Consider the following 8,709-nt stretch of genomic DNA (forward strand, 5'->3'; position numbering starts at 1 on the left):
GTGTCTCAGTCTGTTAAGCATCTGCCTTCGGCCCAGGTCACTGTCTCCAGGCCCCGGGATCCAGCCCTGGGTCTGGCTTCTTGCTTAGCGGGGAGCCTGCTTATTCCTTTCCCTCAGCCCTTCCCCTCACTCATGCTGTCTTTTGCTATCTCTCTCTCTCTCTCACTCTCTCTGTCTCAAATAAATAAATAAAATCTTTTTAAAAATGTGTCTCAGGCAGCCTGGGTGGCTCAGCGGTTTAGTGCCTGCCTTCAGCCCAGGGCTTGATCCTGGAGACCCCAGACTGAGTCCCACATCAGGCTCCCTGCATGGAGCCTGCTTCTTCCTCTGCCTGTGTCTCTGCCTCTCTCTCTCTCTCTTTCTCTCTCTCTCTGTCTCTCATGAATAAATAAAATCTTATAAATAAATAAATAGATAAGTTTCTTACTCATTCCATCTCTCATTTCTGCTTTGGTCTACAAATGAAGACAGAGATAGTTGTTCAGGCTTACCTGGTACTCAGTGCTCAGGACCAGAATCAGATAAGCTCCCCAGGCCCCTCAGCTTGGTTGTCCTACAAAGTTAGGAAATGAGGCTGGTTTCCCAAAGAAAGGGATTTCTATTCCCTTACAATGAAAAGGCAAGCTGTGTAGGCAAACAAACAAATGTCCCCTATTCTCTTGCAGACACCTGTGTGAACTCATGGGAAGAGCAAGGAAAAACCCCCATTACTCACCCCTGTCTTCCCAATGATAGCCCTTGGACATGGGCATTCCATTGTTTGAACTCTGTTAGGAAAAGGCACTGAAGGCTCCTCTTTTTTTTTTTTTTTTTTTCTGAAGGCTCCTCTTAAAATGACAAATATCTTACATGGGAAGACAGACACATTAAGCCATTACCATCCTTTAACAGTTTATTAAGAGCTTTTCAGATTGTCCATTTTATCTCCTAGATGTGCCCAGGATGGACTCCGAGTAACGTATGTTTCTGAAATGGTGAGTTTAGTTAATATTCAAAGAAAGAAACAAAATTAATTGACCTTTGAGGAGATCAATCCTGCAGTGTGGACTCAATAGCAGATGATGATGAATTCAGAAATCTTTTTCTTTTTCTTTTTTTTTTTTTTCTTTTACAGCAGCAGCTCTTTATTACATGGATTCAAATGCACAGCAGACCAATCATGTTCCCTGAAATTCAACAATCACATTCAATGAATGCCTGTTCGTGCATTCCTCAAAACTCTAATTCTAAGGGGCTTCCTTTGAATTCCCCTTACAAAGACTTGCGCAAAGAAGAGGTTAAACACCAGTAAGAACAACTGTTGTGGGATCCCTGGGTGGCTCTGCGGTTTAGTGCCTGCCTTCGGGCCAGGGCATGATCCTGGAGTCCTGGGATTGAGTCCCATGTCAGGCTCTCTGCATGGAGCCTGCTTCTCCCTCTGCCTGTGTCTCTGCCTCCCTCTCTCTCTCTCTCTGTGTGTGTGTGTGTGTGTGTCTCTTGTGAATAATAAAAAAATATTTTTTAAAAAAAGAACAACTGTTGCTAGCAGTAGTTTTGTTTCTTTGCCATCTTCCTCCTCCTCATCAACAAACATGCAATTTCTTCCTTTTATGTACATGGCATTGTAGCATGGGTGTTACGCTCTGCCTATGGTACAAAGTTTATAAATACGATATACCAGTACAAAGTCGAAGCCATTAAAAAGAGCTTAATAACTACTGGGAGATCCTTAAATCTGGAGTGTTGATGGAATCTAGGAAGAGATTTAGAAACAACACACAAACTCAAACAGTAAACATTGTACTTGGGAAGGGGTGAAAGGAGGACTTCTTATGTCCTACTGAGGGCTTTTGGAGTTGCTTCAGGCTCACCTTCTTTCTGCAAATATCTTCAAATACTTCAGAGTGTTGTGAGGTGCATCACTCTGTGCATTGCCACAGGACATCCCGGAGCCATGACAGACTGTGATGGGGCTGGTGGATAGTTAAGCGAGACACTGATACTGTCCATTGGCACTCAGCTCTTCTATATCCAAATATGTTATATTAAAACTTTGTTTCTTGGTTATTTCACTAAGCAGTTGGATGTATCTGTATTAGGAATACTGAGGAGGCTTCTTTTCAATAAGTTGATCTTTTCACCAGGAGAATTCCTCAAGAAAGGCCAAGTATATCCCAAAGAATGTCCTACTACATTTGTTAAAGAAATGTGGTTTTCTGGAGAAATATTACTGAATTTGGAAAGAAATTTCTCAGCAGTGTCTCTCTTGGCTTGTTTTTTTTTTTTTTTTTAATTTTTATTTTTTAAATTTTTATTTTAATGCCCCCTTTCCAGTTTTTTCCAGTTTCCATAAATGACCCTAGCCTGCAAATTGTGGTATATTCTCTCTTATGAGCAGGTCCTCCCTCTTGGGAAAGGGTATATTCAGGAAGTCTCCAGCCATGATGAATAGCCAACTCCTGTAATGAACCAATAGGATTAAGCTGGTTCTTTGGTTGCTTAGAAGGGTCAGGCATTAAGGGGTCAGGAACTGCAAAGCAAATACTTGCATTGGCTTTCAAAATGTTTATGGGCCGCAGCTCTGTGTTTCTCCAGCTTCTTACTTGTACCTTCACCTGTGCAGGTTATGTCCCCAACGGTTACTCTGAAAGTGGGCACGTGTATTTGCACATCCGACCTTTCACAGTAATAAGCCAGGATGTTCTTGGTCTTCGTGCCGTATTCGTGTAATACCTGAACTGGCGTTTTCCCTGGCTTAGCTGCAATCATCTTCCCCAAGCTGGAGGTCCCGCTGTCTCGCGCTCCAGCGGGGGCCAGGGCGCCGCCACCTGCTCTGGGACTTAGCGGGAAGGGAAGGCTTGGCGGCCTGCGGAGGAGCCCTGCGGAGCTGCCTTCCCACTCCCTGCCCGGTCGGCCGTCCCGAGAGGAGCACTCCCGAGTTCAGAAATCTTGACTGCAGGCTACCCCTAAGCCATTAGGATGACCTCAGGAGGCAAGGAGTGCCAGACACTGGAAGGAACGATGATGGCAGCTTAACATTCAGTCCTTGGCACTCTGCTAGGCATGTTGGCTAAATTATCAAATCGAATCTGTTCCAAAGTTATAAGGCACACACTATTATTATCACCATTTTATGACAGAGGAACTTAATTAACTTAGTCAAGGTGACACAACTTACTAAGTTGTGGGGCAAGATGAACACCCAAGACTACTTCACTTCATGGCCATGTTGATGCAATCAGGCTACATCAGTATAGATGCTATGGAAGAAACAAGTCCATCCAGAGAGTGTTCACACAGACAAAATTAGGGTGCCCTTCCAATTCTGAGGGCCATGAACCCTCTGGGGTCTTCGGTGATTATTTGTGGAAGTCAGTCAGCCATAATTTTCACTGTATGTGGCTCCCTCAACAGTCCTTGATGGTGCCTATCCTAGTTATTGATACATGCATGTGTTGGCAACTTCCTTAGAGGAATATCTCCTGGGCATAGTAAGATTATTTACCTAATAAGTAAACTGCATAGAGGAAAATCACCTATCGCTAGCTGCCAAGGCCAAATAAGGACTGGAACCTATTCTAATGGTTATCTTTGTCTTTGGGGGGCATTCATCACAGCTCTACAGGCCAATTCTCTCTCTCCATGAGGACTATAACAAGGCAGGGCACTGTGTCTACAGATAGAAGTACAGGCTAACCGCTGAGAACCTGTCCTTTCCATAAGTGGGACAGCTCTGTTGAGACTATACCCAGTATCCTACATACCTGCATTTGCTCGTTTCAGGATTAAGGAGGAGAGAGGACATTTAAAAAAAAAAAAAAAAAAAAGCAGATGATAGATTTAGGTATATTGACCTTGAGAATTTGGCTAGAAGCCCACAAACCTGAATCATCTAAAAAACTTACACCCTGTATTTTGCATGTTAACAGTTTCTATACCAATTTACTATCAAACAGCAGATGATTTTTAGCAGTTTAAATGAGTTTTATGTCATGATTAACCAGGGCTCACAAGCCACATTCTTGCCAAGCAGATGTACTGGTTGTACAAGCACTAAAAGACACAAATATACTAAGGTTTGATCAAATGTTTGCAAAGCAACAGCTATAAGAAATAAATATTTAGGACAGCCCCAGTAGCTCAGCAGTTTAGCACCGCCTTTGGTCTGGAGACCTGGGATCGAGTCCCACATCAGGTTCCCAGCATGGAGCCTGCTTCTCCCTCTGCCTGTGTCTCTGCCTCTCTCTCTCTCTCTCTCTCTGTGTGTGTGCCTCTCATGAATAAATAAATAAAATCTTAAAAAAAGAAAGAAAAAGAAAGAAATATTTAGGGCACCTGGGTGGCTCAGTGGTTGAACATCTGCATTTGGCTCAAGTCATGATCCTGGAGTCCTGGGATCTGCACCAGGCTCCCCATGGGGTGCCTGCTTCTCCCTTTACCTGTGTCGCTGCCAACCTCTCTGTGTCCCTCATGAATAAATAAATAAATTCCTTAAAAAAATAAATAAATAAATATTTAAGAACTACAGAGTATTTAGATCCCCACTTCACCCCTTAAAAATACATAGAATAATTCCAGACAGATTTGAGACTTAACATTTTAGGTTTTGAGTGGGAATCCTTTCTGTGAGTTAATTAAAAAAAAATCAAGGATTCAGAAAATAAAGGACTGATAAGTTTGATATGATAAAGAAAATTTTAAATGGGAAGAAAAATAAGGCAAGATAAAGACAACAAAGATGAGAGGCAATACTTTCTTTTAAACAGGCAATTCACACATAAACATATAAAGGACTAGTAATACCAAAAATAATTAAATGGAATATTATTCAGCAATAAAAGGCAGTTAATGATTGATGCATGTATTATGTACAACTGTATCCTACAACATAAGGGCATTCTTTATGCTGAATGAAAATTGCTGATGTCTAAAGGTTATGTGCTGAGTGATACCTTGAACTGTCACAGCTAGAGAGAGATAGAGAATAGCTTCATGGTTGCTGGGGAACAAGAAAGGGGGTAAGATGGTAGATGTGACCAAAGAGGCAGTATGAGGGAATTTCTTTGTGCTTCTGTGCCCTGATCACGGTGGTGATTATACAGATTTGTACATGAGATTTATACAGAGAATGAAATTGCAGAGAATGATTACCTGCACACACCACACACACAGAAAAGTGCATGTAAAATATGGTGAACATTGTATAAAATATGGAGTGGGGTGGACAACATTCTATCATCAACAGTTTCCTAGTTTTGATATCATACTACAATTATAGGAGATGCCATTTTTGAAGAAAGGTGGGTACAGCACTCTAGTACTACTTTTATATCTCCCTGTGAGTTTATATTCATTTTTTAAAAAGTTTTAAAAAATACTCAAATCTAACTTAGAGAAGTGCAAATAGAAATTGTGAGATACTATTTTTACTTACATTGGAAAACTTTAATAATAGTCAATACTGGGAAATGCTATGGGTTGAATTGAGTACCCTGAAAATGTGATGAGGCCCTAACCCCGATACTTGTGACCGTGACCTTATGTGGAAATAAAAGTCCTTGCAGAAAGTCAAGGTAAGATGAGGTCCTGAGGGTGGGCCCTAATTCAGTATGACTGGTGTCTTTATACAAAGGGAAATTTGGACAAAGAGATGGACATGTAAAAACACAAGGAGAAGACAGCCATCTACAAACCAAGGAATGTCTCAGGCTACCAAATGCTGGGAGAGTGGCTTGGAAGAGAATGCCCTTCAAATCCCTCAGAAGGAACCAACCCTGCCAATACTTTGATCAGACTTCTAACCTCTAGAGCTGTGAGACAATACATTGGTATTATGTAAGCAACCCAGTTTATGGTACTTTGTGATAGCCAGCTTAGGAATCCCATACAGGAGAAGTATGGGGAAACAGACACTCCTATATCTACTACTAAATGAGAATAATAAATTGGTGCAAACTTCTTTGGAAGGTACTTTGGAAATTTTTGTCAAAATGTAAAATCACATGCCCGCTGACCCTTCATTTGACACATCAATTCTGCTTCTGGGAATTCATCATAAGGATATGCTGTTATATTTTTCCAAAGATGGATTGTCAAAAAATGTTCATTGCTTTGTTTTTTATAACAAAGATCACAAAAATAACCTAAATGCCTATCCACAGGAAAATGGATAATAAATCGTGTGATTCTACGTAGTGAGATGCAGATCTACAATAACTTACCAGCACTTCAAAAATGCAAAAGCACTCAAACACTGAAGTTTTAGAATTTACAGCAAATTTGTTTGATGGAGATCTGCTTTGTGTTGTGGATAGTCTGTTCATTTCAGTTCTTGTAAATATTCATTTGTTACATTGCAGAAATACCAGTATGGTTGAAGAAGAGGTACCTCCCCAGACCATCTGGGAGTTTCATTATATAGAATATTATCCTTCTAAAATTTGAAAAAATTATGAATACTGAAATACATATATGACTCTAAGGATTTGAAATATGGGATTGTGAGCTAATATTCACAGCTCTTGAAATATATGTGATAAAAATAGATATTGGAAAAATAGATATTGCAGATTGGAAACATCACCAGGTGATATTATTACCTGAAAAGAAAAGCAAAGATATAGAATAATATATATAAAAAGTTCTTTGGGCAGGGGACGCCTGGTTGGCTCAGTGGTTGTGTGTCTGACTTCTGCTCAGGGAGTGATCCCAAGTCTGGGGATCGAGTCCCCAGTCAGGCTCCCTGTGAGGAGCCTGCTTCTCCCCCTGCCTATGTCTCTGCCTCTCTCTGTCTCTCATGAATAAATAAATAAAGAATCTTTTTAAAAAAATTTCTTTGGGCAAATGCTTATAAGTGCATAAGCATAACTGAAAACATGTGTAAATACCTGATTATAATGTTTCACTCTGGAAATTGGGATGGATTCCACCTTAATCCTCTACCCGAGCTGCCTTAGTTAATGCCCTATAGTAAAGTAAAGCTTTCTGGGTTCTGACATTGGCAGTAAGCCCTTGGCGGCTGCGACCCTCGCTCCACTCTGTTTGACCCTGGCTAACTTTCACCTGATTTATTGGACAAGGCATAATTTCTAAACAAATGCCTTTGATACACTGCCTTCTTTTGGCACTAAGGTAGATTAAATAAGCATCTCTAAAAAATTTGATACATACTATTAGCATGTAAAAGAAAACATTATGCTCAACGTCACCAAAAAGTAGAATACTTGACAAATATTTCTGAAAGATGACTGCAAAGAGCTGAAACCATGTTAACAATAAAAACAAATGCACACACACACAAACACACCAGAAGATTGTATGAGTTCATTCAGAACAACAAAATCACATTCCTTACTACTTTGCCTTTACAGTTAGTAGCTGGTTAAAGACTAACTTTAATTGAATTGAGCCCTTGGAGATAGACTTTGAAGGAGGCACATTAGGGGTTATTAAACAGGTATAATGAAGTAAATTAACTTTGGAGGCTTAGAACTGGAAAGGATCCTTGAGATAACATAGGGAAACCCTCTCAATTTCAAGATAAGAAAACTGAGGCTCAGAGTGAGAGGGGCCTGTCTCAGGACACACCACCAACTAACCAGAGGGATGAAGCCAGGACTCCCACTCCTTTACAACACTTACAACCTGCCCACTGGCAGGGTCCCTGTAAACGCCCTCCTGTAAACCTGAGCTCTGGAAACCTGGACAAACTTCTCAGCCACTAAAAGCTTCCTGCCTGTGCCCTGAAGCTCCACCTGGTCACCTTGCACAGGGGGCAGGACTCCCCTCCCTACTCCACTGCTGTGGGCAGAGTAGTACTCACTCCAGCCTGTCTTTAACTTCCAACTTTCGCTCAGGAAGTTGGGATGGCACAGAGAATGAGATTATAATCTTCCATGGAATAATAATAATGTTTGGTTGATACAGAAAAAAAGACATGACCTTATTGTAACCTTTTTGGGGGAGGGGGCAGAAACTAGCTGTTAGTTCAAATTCATATTTCATAGTTCCCACCAGTGGCCTTCTTCATGATCCAGGAAGTTAGTTATATTAATTATATTCCTGTACTTGCCTTCATGGTTTTGCTGTAAGAATCTCTGCTCCCACACTGTATTATTAAGATACTCTATGATCTGTTATCTTTTTCTCACTGACTTACATATGATGTTGTATTAATTCCCTTCCCATGAATCCCTCTTCAGTCCAGCTACATGGATTTTTTTTCTTGTTTACTTTGTTCTACAGTCTTATGCACTGGCTGACACATCTGCCTTACCCTTTGCCTTCCCTATCTCCACTCCCTCTGGTTTCCCTTCTTCTCCCCTCTCCATCTCCCCTCATTCCCCCATCTTCCCATCCCCCATCCCTCCATTTCCCCATCCCACCATCTTCCCATCCCTCCCTCTCCTCATCCCCCCATCCCTCCATGTCCTCCCCATCCCCCATCCCTCCAACTCCTCCTCCTCCCCACATCCCCCCCCATCTCCTCCTCAGGCAGCACCTGTTCCCTGAGGTTCCCTGGTGCACTGGGCCCTGACCTTAACTCTGGGAGTTCTGAGGGGAAAAGTCTTTACCCTTCTTTTACTTCCTTATTTAGTTATTTTACAAGCAGATTTCATAAAGTCAGTTAAAAATTCAACTTGATTCTTTCATAAATCAAACAAAATTCCTAAGTGTCTTTATCTGTATTGTCTGAATACTTAGATTTTCCTACAGTGCCAAGTAATGCTT

The 8,709-nt window shown here is 41.2% G+C and overlaps 1 pseudogene; it reads right to left on the reverse strand.

Moving 5' to 3' along the window:
* Positions 1-1,846: 1,846 nt before the first annotated feature.
* On the reverse strand, positions 1,847-2,769 carry LOC112675093 (interferon-inducible double-stranded RNA-dependent protein kinase activator A-like; annotated as a pseudogene).
* Between the last annotated feature and the right edge of the window lie 5,940 nt (positions 2,770-8,709).

Source organism: Canis lupus, chromosome 10 (genome assembly GCF_003254725.2).
Source record: "Canis lupus dingo isolate Sandy chromosome 10, ASM325472v2, whole genome shotgun sequence".
NCBI lineage: Eukaryota > Metazoa > Chordata > Mammalia > Carnivora > Canidae > Canis > Canis lupus.